General features: G+C 43.6%; 1 pseudogene; it reads right to left on the bottom strand.

Moving 5' to 3' along the window:
* Window positions 1–13,689: 13,689 nt before the first annotated feature.
* LOC105734210 (class I histocompatibility antigen, Gogo-B*0102 alpha chain-like) lies at window positions 13,690–17,364 on the bottom strand (annotated as a pseudogene).
* Between the last annotated feature and the right edge of the window lie 7,610 nt (window positions 17,365–24,974).

Below are 24,974 nucleotides of genomic sequence, written 5' to 3'. Positions count from 1 at the left end.
CATATGATTGTGATAAATATTGAATAAAATAACCCACATAGGTACTAAAGCCAGTGCCTGAAATATATAGCAAGATCCTTTAAATGCAGCCATTATTGTTATTATGGTTGTTGTTATTATTTTCCACAGAATACATTCAACATGTTTCCTTTTTATAGGCTTCCATACAGGATCTCTGAGGACCTGTTGGATCAGCAGCTCTTTTGTAAGATTTGTCGATATTGTGACCATTCTGTAATCACAGCAGCTAAAATTTTATAGAAGTTCCCAATACCTTATCTGAAGGTTTCTTACATGTCAAATTATTAGTCTTGGTTGAAGACATCTTCTGGAGTCATGGGAATAATCCAGATATTCTGGGAAAACAATGATTTCAAAATACAGTTTGTCTTGTTGACACTAGGAATTTAGAAAATTCCAGTCTGTGAAGTGAAGGGAGAGGAGATACTTCCCTAGCAGGACGAAGAGAATGTACCAAGTGCAGGGCAGTTAAAGGAATTTTGTTTGCTTTTTTGCCAGTGGTTATGACTGTGGTTTCATTAGTTGAATGCCTTATGCAATGTGTTCTTCCTAATAAGTGTTTTTAAAAGCCTGTGAAGGAAAAGCTACAATGAGCAGCAAGATTAAATAAAAGTCATCTAGTTTAAAAGGAAGAGGTAAAACTATCTCAGTTGCAGATGATAAAATCTATATATACAAATACAAAATAATTCACTAAAAATGAGTTTAGCAACTACTAAAGTATACTAAATGAGTTTAGCACATTGGTAGGATACAAGATCAAAATATAAAAATTGAGTGTGCTTCTATAGATTATCAATTCATTAATACAAATGTTACTAAAAATTCAACTTACACAGCATTAAAAAGAATAAAATAGGAACAAAATTGAGGGTCCAGAAATACTCTTCATTTTTATGGTTAATTGGTTTTTGAAAACAGTGCTAATATAGTTCAGTGGTGGAAGAAATTATCTTTTCATCAAGTGGTGCTGAGACAACAGGCTATCCATATGCAAAAGAATAAAGCTGGATCCCTACTTCACACCATATATAACGATTACCTCAAAGTGTATCAGAGACCTAAATATGAGACTTAACACTAGAAAACATAGGCATAAATCTTTATGACTTTGGATTAGATAAAAATACCTGATCTTAAATGATACCAAAGGCACAAGCAAAAAAGGGAAATAAAAGAAATTGAACATCATCAAAATTCAAAATGCGTTTGTGTCTAAGGACACCACCAAGAAAGTGAAAAGCAACGCACTGAATGGGAGAAAATTTTTGCAAATCTTACATCTGGTAAGGAAAGGACTTGTGTCAAGAATATATAAAGAATGATTGTAACTCAGAATAATAATATTAGTAATAAAATGATAAATCATAAATAAAATAAAAATAATAAATAATAAAACAATAAGAAGACAAATAATATACAGAGGCCCATAAGCACATAGAAACATGTTCAAAATCAATAACCATCAGGGAAATGTATGTTAACCCCAAAATGAGTTACTATTTCCCACCAAGATAATACTTAGTGTTGATGAGAACATGGAGATACTAGAACACTCACACTTTGCTGGTGGGAATTTAAGGGACACAGCCCCTTTAGAAAGCAGGCCAGCAGTTGCTCAAAATGTTGAACATTGAGTTATTATATGATCAGCAATCCCCTCCCATGTATACGGTATATCCAAGAGAAATGAAAACACAAATTCACATAAAAACTTACATGCCACATTTATAGCGGGATTATTAATAATAATCCAAAATGAGAAGGACCAAAATATCACCAACTAATAAACAAATGGTGATACATTCATGCAGTGAAATATAATTAAACAATAAAAAAGATGTGAAGTACTGATAAAGCTACAACCCACAAAAACTTTGAAAACGTTATGGTAAGTGAAAAAAGAGACACAAAACGCCATATATTGTATAATTTTATTACATAAAATGTTCAGAATAGGTAAATCTGTACAGCTAAAACATAGGTTGGTAACTTCTCAGGGCTAGGAGTTTGGTAGTGGATTTTTCTGCTGGGCTGGGAGGAGATGAAAATGATCTGTAATTGATTGTGATAATGGAGGCACAACTGTGAATATTCTAAAAACCACTGAATTGGATATTTTCAATGTGTGGATTTTACACTATTTAAATTATATCTCAAGTTGTCCTGAAAATGATTAAATTACATTAAAATTTGCAGTCTTTTGCTTAACAAAGGCTACCAATATGGTTTGCATGCAAGTGAAGAAAGTAGACATACAGAGAGTTGACTGTTATAATAGTAATTAGCTTAGTAAAATGGATTTGGATTTAGTGATAGGAGAGATTTAAAAGTATATTTATGCATATTTTGATTGTTTCATTTTCTATCATATGAATTATTTTTACACTAAAATTTTAAAAACAGAAAGTTAAAAATCTTGAAAGCTCTGTAGTCAAATAAACATAGTAACAAAGGATAAAGAGCTGTCTGGAATGTCTTCCTAGAGAACTGGCTGAAGCACATGCATGTAACAAGAAGGCAATGGCTGAAGAATCAAGGCAGGACTATAGTGGTGAAGAGAAGAAAAATGTAAACATGGAGATAGAAGACAAGAGGATGACTGATGCATGAAGTGAACATTAATACTGTGAAAACCTCTTGGGGAGTCAGCAATGACCAGGTCTATGTGAGAGGGAAACTGGCTTACAGGCCAAGATGGCCAGCCATCAGGGACACGGGACACAATCAGAAGGGCTGTCTAGTCATTCCCTTTCTTCTCCCTCCAACACCCCAGAAAGACTACTGCCTAATTTACAGCCATTGCACATTGAAGAATCAGTACAATTTGGAGACGTTGGGACCAAAAACAGAAAATTTTTGATATCTTCTTGGTGTAGTGAGCTATTTTCCTGTATCAGAAAAACAGACCCACTCTGGTATTTCAGGAATAAAGTATTTAATATAGAAATAAGAGCATACACTAATGTTTGGAAACCAGGAGTAGCAAATATTGACAAAGTCAAGTGACAGGCAGAATAATGGTCTCCTAAATATGTCTGTGTCCTGGAACTTATAGAAATGACTCCTAATAGGGCAAAAGGAACTTTTCAGATGTGATTAAGCTGAGGCTGCTGAGATGAGAAGATTGTCCTAGATTGTCTAGGCAGCTTCAGTGTAATCCCAGTACTCCTTATAAGTGAAAGGAGTAGAAAGCAGCATCAGAGTTAGAGATGTGACAGCAGAATCGGAGGTCACAGTGATGTGACTGCTGACTTGGAAGATGGAGGAAGAGACCAAAAGTCAAAGAGTGCAGGCAGCCCCAAGAAGCTGGAAAGGGTGAGGAAACAATTTTCCCTTAGGGTCTCAGAAGAAATGCAGCTCTGATGACACATTAATTTTAGCCATTTTTTACTTCATACCTCCAGATCTGTAAGAGAATAAATCTTGTATTAGCCATTCAAACTAAATTTTGAATTACAAATCAACCCTATATTTATTATTATTCTTATTTCAATAGTTTTGGTGAGGGGGGTAGAAAGTATCCTGAGGGTTCTGAGTGATCAAGACCCAGTGTTAATAGGTTGTTTTTGGTTAGGTGGGTGAGTTCTTTAGTAGTGAATTCTGAAATGTTAGTGCACCATCACCCAAGTAGTGTACTCTGTACCCAAAATTGTCTTTTATCCCTCACCCTCTTCCCAACCTCCCCACAACAAGTCCCCATAGCTCATTATACCATTTTGTAAGTTTTTGCATCCTCATAGCTTAGCTCTCATTTATAAATGAGAACATTCAGTATTTGGTTTCTCCATTCCTGAGTTACTTCACTTATGATAATAATCTCCAGCTCCATCCAAATTGCTGTATAAGACATTATTTCATTCCTTTTTATAGCTGAATAGTATTCCATGGTGTATTTACACCACATTTTCTTTATACACTACTGGTCGATAGGCACTTAGGTTGGCCCATATCCTTGCAATTGTGAATCGTGCTGCTATAAACATGCATGTGCATGTGTCTTTTCCATATAATGACTTATGCTTCTTTGGATAGATACACAGTGTACAATTGCTGGATCAAATGGTAGATCTAGTTTTAGCTCTGTAAGGAATCTCTATACTTTTTACAAAGTGGTTGTACTAGTTTACATTCTCACCACCAGCAGTGTAAAAGTGTTCTCTTTTCACCACATCTGTGCCAACATCTACTATTTTTTGGCTTTTTAATTATGCTCATTATTGCAGGAGTAAGGTGGTATCTCATGGTTGACCCAACATTTATTTAGGCAGTTACTGTGTGTCAGGCTTTCCTAGGCCTCAATGAGTGAAACATCAAAGATTCCACAATGGGATTGAAAAAACTGGCAAATGCAGGCTACTCTAATTAGCATGGGAAAACTGCTTCCAGGAGGATGCAATGTCTAAACAGAGACCTGGATGAGGAACAGTTAACCCAGGTGAATGGCAGGAGAAATCTTTTAGGGAATCAGTATCACAAACACAGGCTCAGAAGAAAGAGCACACAGGGAGTCTGGGGAACTGTCAGCAGTTCAGGGTGGAGATTAGAGAGAAAGGAGCACAGGGTCAGAAAGCAAGGTTGGAGCAGTGAGCAGGTTCAATGGCTGAGGCATGTGGGCTTTGGGAGAACCTTGGCCTTTATCCTGAGGACAATGTGCAGCATTGGCAGCACTGAAGTCAGAAAGAACCTTGATCAGATCTGCATTCCAGAAGAATCACTCTGGTGAAGTGTGAAGAATGAACTGAGATTCTAGGCTGGATACATGGAGAAGAAGGGGTTTGGGGAAACCCTGGTGGGAACTATAGGGAGAATATAAGGATGTAGGAAAGGGTAGAAAGGACCCTGAGAGTTCTGAGTGATCAAGACCCAGGGTTTCACACCTGGAAAATGAGGTGGAAAAAGAGGAAGGACCCCATGTGACCAGCAGTCCACCTGGAAAAATGACATAAAACAAGGGAGTTTGGCCCATGACATAGAGGTTGTTGGGCTCACATATTATTGAGTGATCAGGGAGGAGTCTAGTTGAGTTTACCTCTACAAACAGGTATTGAGTGCCAGGTCTGGTGTCATATGAGACATAAGGAAATCAAAGATATATGCCTTATATCTTTGTGACCTACATGTCTGCTCCTGCTTAAGAACTATGTCAATCCCTGACTTTCCAGAACCCCCACTAATTTTGTCTTGTGCCCATGTGGGAAGTGAGCTGAGGCTTAGCAAGAGGATTTTAGCTTATATGGTCCAAAAAATAGTAGCATGATTTCTTTAGAAGACACCAATTCCCTAATTAAATTGACAAATTAGCCCATACAAGAGAAATAAAATCACTAAAAAATAAACTGAGTGAAGGAAAAGAAATCAACAAAGCGTAATTACCAGCTGTAAGTTTGTGGGAGTCTGCATGAAAACAAGCTTGAAGAAATAGTGAGAGCAGAAGATTTGCCAGACAGTATGACACACAGATGAAAAAAACAGGTTTAGTGGTGGTGCTTCTTTAGAGAGGCAGGAGCTGTGAAGAGTAATAGAGAAAAATATTTGGAGAGAACGCCATCTTAGCTTCACACAGAAAGCTAGATGAGTTTTTCCCATGGGCATCTCTGATTCTTGTATTCAGGGCTTGGCTTTCATAAACACAGCTCAGTTCTGCAGATTATGTGGTCCAGCCAGGACCTGGGTTTATAATGATCTTGTTCAGTGATGGTCCAGCCTCTGCCTACAGACCCTAAGATGATGCCCAGTGATTCTGTCTCTTGACATCTCATCCAGCTGAGAACCAGTGGGACCTATAATTTCCCTCTAACCAATAGAATGTGGCAAAAATGATGTCACTTCTGTGATGAGGTCATGTGAGAGCCCCATTTCTGTATTACTAGATGACTCTGCCTTCTGCCTTCTTTGTTTGCAAGTTTTGATGAAACAGAAAGGCTCATGTAGCAAGGAAATGAAGTCAGCCTCTCGCCACCAGCCAGTAAGAAACTGAGGCTGTCAATCTAACAGGCATGGAAGAATGAATCCTGGCAACAATTGCTTGAGCTTGGAAGTGGATCCTTCTCCAGTTCAGCATCCAGATAAGACACAGCCATGTCACTCTGAAGAAGATCATGTGAGAAAGCTGCATAGCTGTGTCATGATTCCTGACCCATAGAAATGTGGGATAATACATGTGTGTTGTTGTAAGCTGCTAAATTTGTGGCAATTTCTTACATAGCAATAGATAGCTGAAAACACCCCCCACAGCTTTCACTGAGTCAAGTGACCCTTGGGGCAAGTTAAAACTTCTCTCATCCCCTCCCCTATGGCAGCCCTTATCCTTCTCCTAGGTAGACATCCCGCTTTCTCTTTACCAGTGTAAACATCAAGTTCTCTTACTATCTCCGTTGTTCTTCTCTCACATCATCCAGGAGGCCCCACTAGGGACTGGCAGGCAGAGAGGAGGAAGTACCGGGGTGGTCTGGGGTGTGGCTAGACCCCTTTTCACTGTTTGTCCTTTAGTGCAGGAGGTATTATCAGATGGAAGAAGAAAGATCAGGAACCAGCAGTGATTGGAAGGAGATGAGTGAATACCTCACGGCTCTCAGGCCCACGTGGGCTGTGAAATAAAACAGTGATGAATAGACTCTCCATGGCCCCTGCTGGTCTTTACTGTTCAGCATTCTAGATGAGGCACCTTATGTACCATGATGCAAACACTACTGACTCCCTCCAGGGCAGATATAAACCTCCCTTTCCCCCACCTCCAGAAAGTTATGGGTCACTTCAAGCCAGATGACTCCCCCATTGGGACTGTGGCAAATGCAATAGACTCCAGTTAAGTCTCTGTGCCTGAAGAAGAAAGTGAAGCTGGTCAGAGCCCACAGGAGGAGGTGACCCACTGGAAGCCAGTGGATGGGTATGAGGGTGAGTATGACAGAGCAGTTACTTGGGCTCAGCACTCAGACACTCTTCTTAGAGTCATGAGTCAGCCCACTGACAGTTACTAAACTTCCTAGTGACCTCAGTTTCCTTGTCTTTAAAATGGGGCTCTTGTGAAGTTTATCATTTAATCATTTAATTCATGTAAATCCCTTAGGAAAGTGACTGACACTTTTTTCAAGGCACAATCTTGTAAAAGAGTGGGACTCATCCATTTAGGTCATGTTTCCTTATTCCAAGTGTGATGAGGACCAGTTCTCCCCAACATTTATCCTGAATCCCCTTCCATTCCTCAGCTGGAGAGCTGTTTTGTCCCTTACAATCAATGGTGTGGGGGGTAACCAGGAAAAGTCCAGAGTGGTGCCAAGTATGAGGAAGTCACAGAGCAACACACACACACACACACACACACACACACATATGCTTATGTACATAAATATGTACAGATAAATACATATACACACTTACAAACACACACATACACATAGATGCCTACACCTGTTTATACATCCACATGTACACAGACAGAGACATGCATGTTACACACTCCCTTTCAATTTGCCAATTCAGTCTGGGGCCTGGGTTATTCCAACTCAATCTCTTTTAAGAAATTTAGGAATCTGAAAGAGAAGGACCTGAGAATTTTTATCCCACAAGAGACAGACCCACTTTCCAGACACTGTGGGACCTTCTGAGCCGCATGTGGCCCTGCTCCTGAAAGCTCATGGAGGAGCAGGAAAATCTGACTTTAGATAAAGGTTCTGGCATCCAGAGGCAGCCACAGGAAGTGGACTTCCCTGGGTACTGGGCCTCCGGGAGTCCAGCAGGTCCCCTTCCTCCTACCTCACCTGTGGCTTCTCAGCCTGCCTTCCATAGCCAGGGCCCCTCCCAGGCTTTGCTGCACAGCAGGAGTCTCCACCGGCTCCAGACGAAACAGGGACAGAGTTTAACTCAACCCCCTTGGGTGAGGCATTCTCAGGTCCAGCTTTTTGGTTCTAACATTGGTGATACCACTTTTCAGTTTTAAATTGTCTGTTTCTTTTCTAATTTGCAAAAAGGTTTATACTTTTTGATACATCTGCTACGTTCTGTTAGAACCCAGCATTCCTTTGTGGTGCTTTCATCCACTGCGTCTCTGCTGATTCCGTTTCCTGGTGTTTTACCTTCTGACTGGGTTAAAGAATATGTGTAATTGTTGGGCACAGAGGACCAGGAAAGAGAAAGACTCCCTGCGAAGGTGGACCCAAGTGCATCACTGTTGACAAGGGTAACTACTGTCCTTTCCTATTTACCTCCCCGCACTCCTTCTCTCTGCCCTCCCTCCCCACCCACCCTCAGGACAGCCTCAGGATCCTGGGCAGAATCCCGAACCCCACAAGGGAAATGCTGAGGAGGGGACTGTTTGGGTCTCCTCTTCCCTCCAATAGGGATGCCTCCAGGGAACATAATTCCAGCTCCGGGATGTCCTGACTCCCGGTCCCGAGGACCCCAGTACCTGCCTGCAGCAGCATCTCCTTGCCATGCTCCAGGTGTCTGAGAAGCCACCTAGTGCATTGACCCATCAGGGGTTCCCTTGTGGCCTGCGCGATCCAGAACCTCTCCCAGGTGCGCTGGATGCTCCAAGCCGTGCTTTGAGGCGCTGTCCAGGTCTGTAAGTCCTCGTTCAGGGACATGAAATCTCCCTGTCGCAGGCGGACTGAAAGTGTCCCCCGAATAAGGTCCCGTCCGGAGCCACCACCGAGCAGCCGCAGCAGCATCTGCAGGTGTGGGTCCTGGACCTGCCCCAGGGTGAGCCCGTGGGGGAACGGAACGGGAGGGAGGTCGCCCCCGCCAACCCCAGCTCCTCGGCTGTGACTAATCCCTCCGTGATTAGTCACAGCCGAAGTCAGTCAAGATCCAGATTGAAGGAGAAACCGGGAACAAAATGTCCCCAGCGCTTCACCCACACGCGAGGGGTCAGCTAAGGCCCCGCTCCCAACGCCTGGGAGACCCCGGGCCGGTCAGTGGGGGGCTCGGGAGACACCTGTGTCCGGAACCTGACGTCACTCACCGGCTGGCCCTCGTGGTGGTGCCGGCCCCGGAACCTCAGGGCCCTCAGTAACACATTCCCTGCGGTCTTCAAGAACTTTCCTCAGTGCGCCCACAGTCCTGTCCCATCTTCTCCACCCGCGGCACCTCCACCAGCTTCACGCTCGAATCCTCCCCGCGGCTGTGGAAGCGCAGGAACCGCGTGTCGCCCAGGAAAGGCGCCGCTGAGGACCCCAGGGCCCGCGTGGTGGGGGGAGGCGGAGCCCGGCGGCCTCCAAGTACCCGGGAGTGCGGGCCTGAGCCCCGGGAACCCGCGCATTGGGGCGGAAGAGGCGCAGGAAGCCTGAGATCCCGCCCCTGTCCCCTCGGGTCCCCGCCCTCCCCGTCTTCGGGACAGGCTTGCTCCGCTTCCCCGCGGGGACCCAGCCTCCTGGGCTCCCTCCCATACCCTGGGAGCTTCTTACTGTGTGTGGAGAGCTGGGGAGGGGACAGAGGGACAAGAACTAGGGGAGGGTGGCGTAGGGCAGCTGCGCTGGGAGAAATGACCTGAGAAGTCTGCAAACCCCAGCCCGGGGCGAAGGCGCCACCGGAGGAGCTGCTGAGTCCTGCAGGCCGCCCTTTCCCTCCAGCCTCCCCAGCCCAGTTCATCCGGATCCTCTCCTCACCAGCCCAGGTCTCCGCAAGGTCAAGGCCCACAGAGGAGTAGGATGGGGTTCCAGGACGCGGGATCCGGCTTCTCTGGGTATCTTGGAGTCCAGGGAGGATCCTGGAGATCTCCCAGTTTATGAAGCCCATTCTCCACTCACTCTGATGGCTTCTCTAGAACCCAGGACCCAACGGTCAGTCCAGGGAGAAAAACAAGAGCAAAGGATGAGAGGTGGTCATGAGGTCAGGGAAGCTCCCGCAGAATTCTCAGGAGAGGAAACTCTTCACAGCTGCGGCTTTGGCTTGGTTAGTCTTCCCCGCCCAGCTACCAGTCCTAGAGCTGGAGATGCTTAACTTTAAACCAGAGACTGAATATTTTCCCTGAGTGACATAATCCTTGGCTTTCTCTCCTGGAATCGTGAGTCCATCAGAGTGATCCACTCTGCACAGTCTCCTCCTTCTCTCACTCCAGTCTCTCTCCCTGAGCTGGACTCTCCACCACCCTCACATTCTGGAAAAGTGCAGTGTCGTGAGCATGGCCCTGGGGCAGGGTTGTCGGGGTGCAAACCCAGCTCCACTCCTACTTGTGTGTGACCTTCGTTCCTGCTGCATTATCTATAAAAGGGAAAAATAACAGGCACATGTCTTAGATGGGTAGTTAGAATAAAATCAATCAGTATTTTTAAAGTGCTAAGATCACTAATTGACACATAGCACAATGAAAGTGTAAAATATTGTCACTGTTGTCATTCCTTTAGGCCCTTTTTCTTGAGCTCTTCCTCTTCTCTTTGGGTTTCCAAAAAAATTTACCCTCTGTTGGAAGTTGATGTCGGCAAGAGACCTCCACGTGGGAAATGCTGGCTCAGGGTGGGACCTCCCTTTTAGTAAAGGGCAAAAGTGGTGGTAGACTGGTAGCTAGTGAGTCAGAGACCATTTTATTTAAAAAGGATCACCTGCCTAGAATTAACCATTTTGATAAGGACAGATAAGTCTAATGTCATTTGTGAGAAGGTTGCTTTGATTTATTTGTGTAGAACTTACTCTAATGCCTTTCACAGAGTCTTGCAACACATTTCAAATCTCTGGTTCTCATTTCACACCGTCTGCCTCATGGAGTGAGGATGATGAGAAGTGTCTTCATACTGTACTCCCACATGTGTCTATCAGAGTCATAGTCACATATTACATATGTAGGTATTTTTCCTAGAAGTTTGAGTGTATTGATATATATTTTAATCTGGAATAGATAGGTATTAGCTAACATTTTTGTTTTTATGACCTCTAAGTTACACATGCTTAAGGGGTCACTACTCATACCTATGCATTTTATCTTTTGGTGACACTCACATAAAAATTGTACACTGTACTTTAGTTTTCAGCAATTACTAATTAGGTAATTTGGATCGTCTCTTCCATTGAGTCCTACTGGACAAGTGGGAAAAGAGTGCATATTTGAAAAATCTGATTGAAGGTACAGATGGGCTAACCAAGCAGTGAAGATTTGCCAGGCCAGGTACCAGGAGAAGGCAGAAATCTAGAAGTGCAAGTGGAGCTGTGGGGCTGCTTTAGTCTTGGGTGATGCTTGCTGGTCTGGGCAGTGGCTGAGACCCTCAAGGGCTTGGGGGATAAAGGTTACATCTAAACGCTGCAGGGTGTATATGTTGCACCATAAATTCCTGGGTTTAGGATGGGTTCCAAAGGGCTGACCCGCAAGAGCAACCCAGTCAGTTCTCAGGAGTTACAGCTCAACTTTTGTTTGGTTGGCCAGCAGTTTTCACTGCTCTTATTAAACATTGTAATTGAGGATTTTCCCGGTGTCTTAAAGGAAGAAAAGAAATACACATAAAAAGGTTTGAAAAGAAGGCACAGAACTCTTATAATTTGCAAATGGTAATATGCTGAATGCAGAAAATGCAAATGATTAGAACATTTTTGAAGTAAGATAGCTTTGCATGGCAAGTAGAAAAAATGATAGAGCTGTTTTGCACAGATAGATGAAAATTTAAAATATTGATACAGCGAAAGCGCATACATATAAACTTCTAAAACTAAACCTAACAAATTCTGTACAAGATATCAATTGGGATATTTAAAAGACCCTACTGAGTAATTAAAGAAGACAATGAATTAACTGCATAAATTTACCGAGATACTGGCTTGGATGATTGAATATTATCATGATATTAATTTCCTAAAATGCTCTTAGAACTCAAATACATCTCAGTCAAATGTTTATTAAGCATTTTTGTAACACTTAGTAAGCTGATTTTAAGCCTTATGTATAAATATGAAAGAAATAGCTACGTCACTCTAAATAAGAATAATGAGTAGAGAGAATTTCCTTAGCAGATACTAAGAATTATATTAGAGCTATTTTAATAAAGACAGTCGGGGTGTTGACACAGGGGTAGTAAACTAGATCTCTGGAACAGAATAGAAAGCGCTGAACATGTGTAAAGCAGAGGTAAACTTACAGATCAGTGGGTAAAGGAGAACCAGTAATTAATTTGAGAACAATTGGATATCTATATGGAAAATACAATTGTACTCATCTCTTGTAAAACATTCTTTAAAATACTATACTAGAACAACTTCATTACTTTAGTGTAGGGAAAGAGTTTTATATAGGTTACAACAAAGTATTAACCCCGGGGTAACCTTTGACAGAATTAGACGTTAAAGTAGAGCTGGATTATCTTGGGATGATGAAAATGTTCTAAAATTAATTATGTTGATTTAAAACTCTGAATATGTGAAAAATAATTGAATTGTATACTTTGGATGGATGAATAGTATGCAATTTGTATCTCAATAAAGTTTAATAAAGAAAATATAATGAGGTATTTTGACAAATCCACTAGAATTTCTAATTAAAAATCTTTGACTATCCTGTGGGGATCGCTCCAGCGTTGAGACCACTCGGTGTCCCCGCCATAATGGAGCTTGAGCCCGGACATGTTTCTCACCCCCTGGAAGCAGTCGAGACCAGTGAAAGAGAGATTTAATAGAAGTTTGAGTTTGCAGAAGCCTATTTCTGGTCCACTGACCTAAAAGGCTGGGTGAAGGCTGTGTGGTTTTACTAGGCATTGTTTCTTGAAGTACCTGCTCTGGGCTAGTTTTATGACTTTGTTTACCCTCTATTGATGGGTCCCATGCTTGTTCCTGTGACTGCTATTTGCAAAGTGAATGGGTCTATCGCCTCTCTGACTTGCATAGATCATTAACATTTTAACTATAGGTTTCCTCACCCTGATAATGAGACCCACCTCCATGACTTGATTGTACCCATTGTGTGACTTGATTGTACCCATTGTGTGTTTTCCGCTGCCTAAGCTTGTAGCCGGATGGCTCTCTCTTCCCTTTATTAAGATAATGGCACCTGTTCTGATAATTGAGATGGGACTAAGAATGCTTATGTAAATGAGGTGGGGCAAAGAATGTTCCTGTAAAATGAGGTAGAAAAAGATATATATACTAACTCAGTGTACAATAAAGTTGCTGGTTTTAGGGCCAGCCCTCCAGACTCCAGCTGTCCTGTCTTTTCTTTTCTTCCGTGCACTCTCTCTTCCAGGTATTGGGACCCTCTTGCAGGTCGAGAGACCCCGGCAGACGTGCCGTTCTCACCGGCCCCCGACACTATCCCAAATATTAATGAGAATATGGCCCATCAAGAGCTGACACACTGCTTGCCACAGCCACTCTTTCTAGCAGTGTGGCATCATCTCTTTGGGTGGGATATCACACACATACACCAGGAATTCCACTCCTAGGCATACAATTTTGAGAGATATGTGCTTGTTGTGCCAACATACATTTGCAAGAATGCTTATAATAGCATTGTTCATAATTTAAAAAATTTGAACACAAATGAAATAACCATCATGAGAGAAGGGTGAATTTAATGTACAGTTTATTTATTCAATGAAATGTTACACATAGTAATCACGAACACTCTACAGACACTGATAACAACTTAGCAAACATACATTCAATCTAAAATAAGGTCTTGTAAGAATACAGACAGCATGATGCCATTTGTATGAAAAACAAAATTTATATAAAGTTTGAGAAAACCTATGTTGTTTTAGAGATGTATGCATCGGGGTAAAGGTTTAAAGAAAGGTGTGAACAGGATTCCTATGAAATCAGGATGAGGGTGAACTCTCAGGACAGCAAAGGGATTGTTATTGCTATGGAAATTGGTATGTAAACTTCTGTTTTTTTTTTTCCCCCTGACTTTTGTTTCTTTTTCACATAGATCTTCCCTTTAAAACCATATGTTAAAATGTAAATATAATTTATGCCCTTCACTTTTTGTTGTAACTTAAAGTATAAAACTGGTAATAATAAAATAAAAGTAATTTTAACTACTTATCTGTAATTGGAAAAATTAATGTTTATCCCAAAAGAGATGGGCTCCCCACTGCACCACTCATCAGAGAAGAGACATACCTTGGAATGGGAACTAGGAATTGTCATCATCCTGTAATTATACTCAGGATTCTGTCCTTAAACACTGCAACACTGCTGTCCACCTCCCTTCTGCGGTGATGGAATGCCTCTGTCTGTGCTGTTCATTACAGCAGTCACCGGCTACCCGTGAATTCTGAGTACTTGAAATGTGGCTAGTACAAGTGAGAAACTGGCTTTTAAAACTTATATAATTTTAATGGATTTAAGTGTAAATAGTGCTGTGTGGACAAGGCAGCTTTACAGAAACAAAATGCAGCATCTGCTGTCTCTTTTTGTTCAGCCATCCATCATGTGAATGACAGCTTCACTGTTACTAGCCGATTCCCAAGAAAAATGGAATTGCAACTTCTTCAAGGGGTAGACTTGCTTAAACTCAGTAGCTAGGAAAATACCCAAACCACCCTGTTTATCTCTATTCTCTCTGAGTACTCAGGCTACAGAAAACAATAGTCATGAACAAATTCAGATCAGTCATGGTAAGTGATGACACTCTGACCAGCCCACCACACACTCGAAATGTCACAGTCAAAGAATCCCCATTACCCAGTCCTTTCTGCTCTGCCCCTATCCCTGCCCACTTCAGATCCTGCAAGGCCTCACCTTTACAAGCAGTGAGAGACACATCAGAGCCCTGGGCACTGTTGCTGCCTGGGGTAGAACAAAAACAGGACCTGGTCAGAGCCCGCAGGAGATGTGGGCCAGGAGGAATTAGGGGGTGGGTGAGCTCCTCCACACTCCTGCCCCCACCACTTACACACAGCCTGAGAGTAGCTCCCTCTTTTTCCACCTGTGGGAAGAAAATGTCCTGTGAGGGGACTGGGAGGAGGCAGGGCCATGAGATCTTAGAGGAACCTCCTAGTCTTGAACCCAAGAAGAGTTTCCAGAACTATGACTACAGACCCAGGTCAGGATCAGGAAACACGAGGAAAGCAGGTGTGGGTCCCGGACCAACTGTCATCCTAAGGTCTGTCCTTAGCAGGGAACTTCCTTCCCCTGACTTGTGAATGCTGGGATCAGATCCCCAACACAGTTATCAAGGTGATACATCTATCCTTCACTGTCACATGTGCTTCACAAAAGAATTAGTGCTGGCACACGGGGCCCCAGGTTGGGTCGGTCCATGTGTGGATGGTGCTTCCCAGTAATGAGGCAGAGAACACTTCTACCTGGGGCTTGAAACCCCTAGTGGAACAAGAAAACCCAGACCCCACCCCTCACCCCTTTCTTACCTGAGCTTTTCCTCCTCCACATCACAACAGCCACCACAGCTCCAATGACCACAGTTCCTAGGACAGCTAGGCCAGCAATGATGCCCATGAAGGGGATGGTAGGCTGGGAAGACAGCTCTGGGTAAAAGGGGGAAGGTAAGGGGTCCTGACCCCAGGTCTCAGCCCTGACCCCTCTGAAGGGCCCCAGAAAGGTTCCTGCTTTCCCTGAGAAGAGATGTGACCCCCAAATTGCCTCCTTACCCCATCTCAGTGTGAGGGGTTCCAGCAGAACCTCGTGCTGCCCATGGCACATGTATCTCTGCTCTTCTCTAGAAAGCACCACCACAGCCACCCACTTCTGGAAGGTTCCATCCCCTGCTGGCCTGGTCTCCACAAGCCTGGTGTCCTGAGTTTGGTCCTCCTCATCTTGCTGCCAAGTCAACCTGATCTTCACAGGGTAGAAGCCCAGAGCCCAGCACCTCAGGGTGGCCTCATGGTCAGAGATGGGGTGGTGGTCACTTGTGTCTTGGGGGTTACTGAAGGGAACAGTTGGAAAATTCAGTCACTTTGCATTTCTCATGGGACACCCCAGCAGCACCCATGTGGTTATCCTGAGAATGGACAGGACACCTGGGGTGGGGAAGGGAGCACAGAACGCAGACACCAGCCTGGACACAGGCACGTGGGATAATCTCCTATTCCTTGGAAAGTTCTAGTCTCTGAGGGAGGAACTGCGACTTCTGGTCCTGACCAGAGTGGAGGCCGAGGGACTCAGAAAAGCTGGAATCAGACCTTCAACTACATTGAGTATGAGGCAGAGAAAAAGGCCTAAGAGAAAAAGTCACGGTGCCCAAGGGTGCTGCAGGGGTCAAATGGGACCTCTGATCAGTATTCCAAGGACTGTCTTCCCCTCCATTTCCTGAGAGATGTCATCCCTTAATTGTCCTAGAGAGCAGAGGAGGTCCTCAGAGGAAACTCAGGAAAACTCTTACAATTCTCCATTCAACTGAGGGCGATATTCTAGAGCTGATCCCATTTCCTCCCCTCCTCATGGGAGGCCATCCCGGAAGATCTACAGGAGATGGGGAAGGCTCCCCACTGCCCCTGGTACCCGCGCGCTGCAGCGTCTCCTTCCAGTTCTCCAGCTATCTGCGGAGCCACTCCAGGCACCTGCCCTCCAGGTAGGCTCTCCACTGCTCAGCCACACTGGCCGCCTACCACTTGCGCTGGGTGATCTAGCTGCTGTGTCAGCGGTGGTCCAGGAGCGCAGGTCCTAGTTCAGGGCGAGTTAATCCTTGCCGTCTTAGGCTAACTGGTAATACCCGCAGAGGAGGCACCGGTCAGACCCCAGGTCGCAGCCATACAACTCCTGGAAGCCCCACCAACCAAGCCCGGCCCCCGCCCCGACCAACCCGCAGGGATTTTGGCCTAAACTGAAAATGAAACCGGGTAAAGGCGCCTGGGGCTCTCCCGGGTCAAGGGTCTGGGCGGGTCTTGCAGCCTTGGCATGGATCTCGGAACCGAAGACTCGGGGGGACCTGGTCAGTCCGTGGGGGATGGGGAGGGGTCGTGACCTGTGCTCAGGGCCGAGGTCACTCACTGGCCCGCTCTAGTTGTAGTAGCCGCGCAGGGTCCGCTGGTTCCCTCGGAAATTCTGTGCGTCGGCCTCGGCTTTCTGCGCCTCCCGGTCCCAATACTCCGGTACCTCCTGCTCCACGACGGCGCCCGAGGCTCCATCCTCGGACTCGCGGCGTAGCTGTCGAACCGCACGAACTGCGTGTCGTCCACGTAGCCGACTTCGAAGTACCAGGGCTCCCCGCGGCCGGGCCAGGACATAGCAGTGGTGAAATACCTCATGGAGTGGGAACCTGGGGGCGAGGAGGGGCTGAGACCCGCCGGATCCTCCTCCTGTCGAGGCTCCCCGGGTCCTGCGCCCCCGGCGGGCGGGCCCCTCTCTCTTCCCGTCAGAGGCCGTTTCCCTCCCGACTCCGCACCCACTCGCCCAGGTCTGGGTCAGGGCCAGGGCCAGGGCCACCGAGAGCAGCAGGAGGAGGGTTTGGTGCCCCTAGACCTCCATCCTTGGTGTCTGGGGGGCAGCTGAGTCCCGGTGGGTGACTGGGAACTTCAGAACCGGGACCACGGCGACGTTGATTGGCTTCTCTAGAAACCCAGCACCCAGTGGGAGTGGGAACTGAGGCCGAGTCATGAGTATCCTGGAGGAAGGACCCTACACAGTTTGAGAGAAGTGAAAACTAAGGCGAGTGTGGAATCTCCAACGCTGCGCCTCCTCAATGATAAGGCCTTTAGAGCTTAACCCCCAGAGCCACTCCCGGGACCTGGGACTTTGTCCCTATCCCTCTTCTCCTACACCAAGCCTCTTTGTCACACTGTCTACCTGAGTCCTGGCCAAGGATCTGTCTGTGGAAACCAGGGAGAGACCCTCAGGCTGCACCCAGCCCCTTCCCCTTCACTTCTTGTCCTGGAATCCCCATCCCTGAACTGGACTCCCTGCCTCCCACTCCTTACCTCTCCCCTTGGACACTTGTACAAGGAAACTCACCACGGGGAACTTGATGCCAGAGACAGCTCACCCTGGGAATGGAGGTGTAGAGACGGGGGTTTTCTCTTTCAACTTGGTCAAGTTGTGTCTGAAAGCACCAGATACAGATTCTCAGAGTCCAGTTTCCTTTTTGTTTATTAATACAATAGGTAGCACAATATTGTTAATCCCTGAATGATTAGAATTCCAATCTGTAAAAGATCTGTGTCAAAACAGCATTACAATTAAACTCTCAAATCTCCTAAATTTTACTTTCCCAGACTACGGATCTGTGACTCTGGGTTGTTAACATTTAAAATTATCTTCATTCCCTTGACCGAGTTTCCCTGTGTTAGTTCAGAACATCTCCTGAATACAAAGAAGCAGGTTTGTTACTCTATATTGCAACCGGGAGCCTGTAGTCATCACTCAAAGTTGCAAGTGCTCCATGCAGTCCCCATGCACCAGCACTGCCTGTTTTCATGAACTATGCACATGTAAGCAGTGTGCATATTTTATTTGAACACTTGGCATTTTTGTAACTCACTTTTTTCTTTAATCATTAAGAAGCCGTTAATTTTTAGGAAGTCCCACAAAATGTATCAAATACGAATGCAAGGAACCCCCTGCTAGGCTCTTCCACTGCTTTAGAATTACTTCCCCTGCTCCTTTTTCTCACCTCCTGCTTCTCCAGCCCTTCTCTCTGCCCCTCTTATCCCTCACACCCTCCTGTCCCCTTAGTCACTGCCACTCTGTCACTCCTGAATTGTGACATTAACACTGTCCCTCACTTCCTGCCTATGTCTGTTCTCCCTACAGTGATCAGCAGTCCTGCTAATGTCACTCAGGTCGTGTCATTTCTTCACTTACAATGGTTGGACTTTGGTCTGCCATTTTACTGTATGTTTTCAATTTGTCTCATATCTCACAGTTTCTGTTCCTCCTTTGCTACTTTCTTATGTGTCAAGGAAACATATTTTAGTTTACGGTTTTAATTCTCCTACTGGCTTTTGACTATATTTTTTTACACTAATTTTTTTGTTTTAATAATGGAAACCTGATTCCTTGACTTTTCACAGTGAAGTTCAGATAATATTAAACTACATCCAGCAAAATAAAGGACAGTTAAAATGTTATAGTTTCATTTACCCTATCATTATGCTATTATTGTTGTTTATATTACATCAATATACATTATAAACACAGCAATACAGATGTAATACTCTTTGTTTTAGACAAGCAGTCATATGTCTTCAGGAAATTAAGAAAATGAGTGTGTAGTGATATGTGTATGTGCATCATTTCTGTTGTTAGTTGTCCCTTTCTGTGTATCTGGGTCACCAACTAGCGTGATTTCCCTTCAGCCTGAAGAATCTCATTTAATTACATGTAGTACAGGATGCCTAGGAAATGAGTCTTATGGTTTTGATGATCTAAAAATGTCTTTATTTTTGCCTTCTTTCCTCCTTTTCTTTTCCACTTATTAGGGCATTTGCGTATAATAAAATTTACCAGTTTTGGCTGCACTTTTTGGTGAATATCGTTAATTATTTGTAGTCGTGTAACTACCACACTGCTCAGTAGAGAAACACCACTGCAAAGAACCCCCTGCTAGGCTAATCCACTGCTTTAGAGTCCTTTCTCCTGCTCCTTTTCCTCACCTCCTGCTTCCCCAGCCCTTCTCTCTGCCCCTCATCCCCCACACCCTACTCTCCCCTTAGTTCCCACCACCCAGTCACTCCATAATTGTGGCACTGTAGAGAACAGTTTCTTTTCCCTAAAAACTTTCTCTCTGCCCCTTTCTATTTAATCCCTGGCTCCCACCCTCACCCATTCCCTTCGCTCAACCACTGCTCTGCTTTCTGTCACTGTAGTAGTGAAATTTCTAGAATTTCATGTACATGCAATTATATGTGATATAGTACTTTGTTTGGTCTCTCACTCAGCATAACAATGCTTGAGATGATGCCATTCATTCATTTTTGTTGCTGAGAAGCTGCCGAGTATTGCTGGAATCCCAGTTTTCTCATGGGTTTCTCTATTCTCCAGTTGATAGACATGTGGATTACTCCAGTTAGGGTGTGTTATTAATGAAGCCACTATAAATAACTGTTCACAAGAGTGGCCTTAGATTTTTATTTCTTTTGGATAAATACATATTTGTGGAATTGCTGGGTCATGTGGTAATGGATGGGTAGTTGTATAAGAAATTGCCAAACTGCTTTACAAATTAGCTGCAACATTTTTTGCATTCCTATCAGCAATATCAGACATTGCTATTTTATTCATATTCTTGCCAGTATTTAGACTTATCATATGTCTTTTTAACTTTGCCTATTATAGGTGGTGTGTAATGGTTTCTCATTGTGGTTTTAACTTTCACTTCTTTGATGACTAGTACTGTTTGCTATCTTTTCATGTTTAATCTCAGTGACTTATCACATATATTTTATGAACTATTTTGCAATTCCAGTGATTAATTCCAGAGACTTTTTCAGAATTCTCGAGAGTTTTCTACATATGCAATGAAGCTGGTGACATAGAAAGATTTCATTTCTTCCTTTTCTATCTTTTGATCTTTTTTCTTTTACAGTTATTTTTATTTAGTAGAGATGAGGTCTGACTCTCAGGCTGGTCTCAGACTCCTGAACTCAAGTGATCCTCCCACCTCAACCTCCCAAAATGCAGGAATTACAGGCATGAGCCACCATGCCCAGTCCTTCTATTGGTCTTTTATTTCATTTTCTTGCCATGTTTCACTGGTTAGGATGCCTGCTAGGTGTTTAAACAAGAATGATGAGAGCTCACAAGGAACTTAAACAAATTTAGAAGAAAAAAAAACAGCCCAATCAAAAAGTGGGCAAAGGATATGAGCAGACAATTCTCAGAAAAAGACATTTATGTGGCCAAGAAATGTATGAAAAAAAGTTCAATATCACTGATCATTAGAGAAATGCAAATCAAAACCATAATGAGATACCATCCCTCACCAATCAGAATGGCAATTAATAAAAAGTCAAGAAACAATAGATGTTGGCAAGGCTGTGGAGAAATAGAAATGCTTTTATACTATTGATGGAAATGTAAACTAGTTCAACCAATATGGAGGACGGGGTGGCTATTCCTCAAAGATCCAGAACCAGAAATACTATTTGACTCAGCAATCCCATAACTGAGTATATACCCAAAGAAATATAAATCATTCTGCTATAAAGACACATGCACATGTATGTTTATTGCAGTACTATTTCCAATAGCAAAGACATGTAACCAACACAAATGCCCATCAAGGATAGATTGGATAAAGAAAATTTGGTACATATACACCATAAAATAATACATCCATAAAAAGGAATGCTTTTATATTTTTTGCAGGGGCATTGATGAAGCTGGAAGCCATCATCCTCAGCAAACTAACACATGAACAGAAAACCAAACACCACATGTTCTCACTCCTAAGTAGGTGTTGAAAAATGAGAACACATGGACACAGGGAGGGGAACAACACATACCAGGGCTTGTTGGGGAGTGGGGAGCAAAGAGAGGGAACTTAGAGAATGGGTCAGTAGGCGCAGCAAACCACCATTGCAGATTATACGTATGTAACAAACCTGCACATTCTCCATGTGTTCTGGAACTTAAAATAAAATTAATTAATTAAAAAAGGAAAGTGTCTTATATATATGCAGATGTTCATTGCAACACTTTTCATAATAGTAAAGCCTGGGAATCAATCTAAATGTCCATCAATGGTACACTGGATAAAGAAAATGTGGCACATATACACCATAGAATACTATGCAGCCATAAAAAAGAATGAGATCATGTTCTTTGTAGGAACATGGATGAAATTGGAGGCCATTATCCTTAGCAAATGAACACAGGAACAAAAACACAAATAACACATGTTCTCACTATAAATGGGAGCTAAATGATGAAAACACATGGACACGTAGAGGAGAACAGCACACACTGAGGTCTACTTGAGGGTGGAGTGTTGGAGGAGGGAGAGGATCAGGAAAAAGAGCTAATGGATACTAAGGCTTAATACTTGGGTGGGTACTAATGGGTACAAAAATAAACTGTACAACAAAACCCCATGACACAAGTTTACCTAAATAACAAACCTGCACATGTACCACATTACTAAAAATAAAAGGTAAATTTTAAAAAAAGGTGCTTGAAACTCCGTCTCAAAAAAAAGAAGTGCGTGTCTGGGAAGAGCATGCAGTTTGGTTTCATGTTTTTATTAAACCAAGTCACACAATCTCTGCCCTTTATTGGAAGGTTGATTCATGTAGGTTTTTGTCATTGATATGACAGGTTTTAGGTCTACTATATTATTTTCCCAGTTTTTGTTTCTCTATTCCTCCTGTCCTGACCAATGACTTTTTTTTTTTTCTTTTTTTTGAGACGGAGTTTTGCTCTTGTTACCCAGGCTGGAGTGCAATGGCATGATCTCGGTTCACCACAACCTCCACCTCCTGGGTTCAAGCGATTCTCCTGCCTCAGCCTCCTGAGTAGCTGGGACTACAGGCACGCACCACCATGCCCAGCTAATTTTTGTATTTTTTTAGTAGAGACGGGGTTTCACCTTGTTGACCAGGATGGTCTCGATCTCTTGATCTCGTGATCCACCCACCTTGACCTCCCAAAGTGCTGGGATTATAGGTGTGAGCCACCACGCCCAGCCCAATGACTTCTTATTAGAAACCACAGAAACAAAAGTAGGATAACGTTTTTAAAGTGCTGGAAGAAAAAATGGTCAGCTGAGAATTCTATATCCAGCACAGATGTCCTTCAAAGAAAGGCAAAATAAGGAGATATTTCAGGTAAAAGAAAATTAAGAGAATTTGTCACCAGCAGATCTGCACAAAAACAATTTGGTAAAGAAAATTCTTCAGGCTAGAGGCAAATGATACCAGGTGGAAAATGGGATTATCGGAAAAGATGAAGATGATCAAAAATGATAAATACTGAGCTAAGTGCAAAAGGCTATCTTGCTCCCCTCATTTATTCTCACTCTATACAGATAGAACTGTTTAAAGATAAGAAAAAGTATTTTTTTTTGTGGGCCTTATAACCTACATAGATACATTACATATAATATCTATACCATAAAATATGGACATTTTATAGAGGATAGACGGTTGCAACATTTATGTATTTATGGGTAATAGTACATTATTAACTGAAAGTAGACTGTGAAATGTTAAGAATGTGTTAAGTTCTGAAGAAAATTGAGACACACACAAAATTAAAAAGATTGACAATCTTGGAGATGGTTTCTGTTTATTTACTTATGTTTTTGAGGTGGAGTCTCACTCTGTTGGCTGGGCTGGAGTGCAGTGATGCAATACCGGCTCACTGCAAGAGTGATTCTCCTGCCTCAGCCTCCTAAATAGAGATTACAGGTGTGTTGCAGGCCACCATGCCCAGCTAATTTTTGTATTTTTAGTAGAGACAGGTTTCACCATATTGGCCAGGATAGTCTTGGACTCCTGACCTTGTGATCTGCCCACCTCGCCCTCCCAAAGTGCTGGGATTACAAGCCTGCGCTACTGTGCCCAGCCAGGGGTGGTTTATGGAAAATAACAACAACAACAACAACAAGAAAACACCTTAGCCAGTCTTGAGTCTCATTATTCTACAATTTCAGAACTGTTGTGAATACAAAGTAATCAAAGAACTGTCCTTCCCAGAAAGAGTAGTTATCCCTAAATTCAAGGCAAGGAAAATACATCTGTGAACAATCAAAATCACTGTCCTTGTTGTCATAAAGCTTGTATTCTAGAGCAGAGGAAGACTATAAGCAATTAAAATAATACATTTGTAGCTGAGCACAGTGGCCCATACCTGTAATTCCAGCAGTTTGGGAGGCTGAAGTGGGAAAACTCCTTCAGGCCAGGAGTTTGAGACCAGCCTGGGAAACAGCAAAATTCCATTTGTACCAAAAAGAAATACAAAGTTAGCTGAGTGTGGAGGCACACACCTGTGGTCCTCAGTTACTTGGGAGGCTGATGTGGGAGGATCACCTGAGCCCCAGGAGTTTGAAGCTATAGTGAGCCAAGATTGCATCACTGCACTCCAGCCTGGGCAACAGAGCACAACCAGGTCTCTCAAAATAAATAAATCAGTAAATAATTCTTAAATGTTAGTAAAAAGGTTGTGAATAAAAACAACACAGGGTGGGGTGAGAGAGATGGGAGATGCCACATGAAGTGGGCAGTGCAGGGATGGGCTCTGGTGGGAATGAGGAGAATGAGGAGAATGTCAGTGTGGGAGGGAGCCCTGGAGATGAGCTTCCAGGCAGGGAAGCCTCTGTGCAGAGGTTCTGAGGTGTGCACACCTGGGTGTGCTGGATGAACGATGCTGTGGAGGGCCTCAGCCTGGCCCCATTGCACAGCCACATCTGGGTAAACTAAGGCAGTCACTGGACAGGACCTTGCCAATGAGAGAGATTTTTCACATATGTTTTGAAAAGATTCTTCAAAATATTCCAAAGGTATTACAGTGGAAATTCTCCTCCATCCCCAGACCCCAGGTCCTCTGCCAGAAATGAGCACGTTGTCAAGTCTCATGCATCCTTCCTGGAAAGAAGTTATACACGTGTTATTCTTACATGAAGAAGGAGCACTGAAAAGAAAGAAGTAGAAGAAAATGTTTCTTTTTATCAGTTTTCCAGAGTGTTGCCATGAAGGTCTGGAGAGAGCAGCTGTAGGGAGGAGACAGAAACCCACTCCTCTCTTCTGCTCAGAGAATCTGAGAGCAGCGTGGCGCTCCCGTGTGGCCACTGGGGTAAAGATGGTGGCCCCGAGCTCCCATCTCACCTGCTCCACCAAGACCTCCCTGGGTCTCCCTGGGCTCCCAGCAGCAGGACAGGGGTCTGAACACAAGAGGGCGCACCTACTCTATTGTCAGAGTTGGGATCAGTCATGTATGTGCGGTTCTATTCATGTACTCTTTATTCTACTCTATTGATTTGACTATTTAATGCCAATGTCACACTACTTTTTATCGCTAGAGGTTTATAGAAAATCTTGAAATCACCCTATAGACATTCTCCAAATTTTTCTTTTTAAAAATTATTTTGGCTATCTGAAGTTATTTGTATTTCCATAGAAATGGTAGATTCAGCTTGTCAATTT

The sequence above is a fragment of the Aotus nancymaae genome, unplaced genomic scaffold, assembly GCF_030222135.1.
Source record: "Aotus nancymaae isolate 86718 unplaced genomic scaffold, 86718_ANA_hifiasm-v0.15.2.pri h1tg000027l, whole genome shotgun sequence".
NCBI lineage: Eukaryota > Metazoa > Chordata > Mammalia > Primates > Aotidae > Aotus > Aotus nancymaae.
This window is presented reverse-complemented; position numbering and strand designations above follow the sequence as displayed.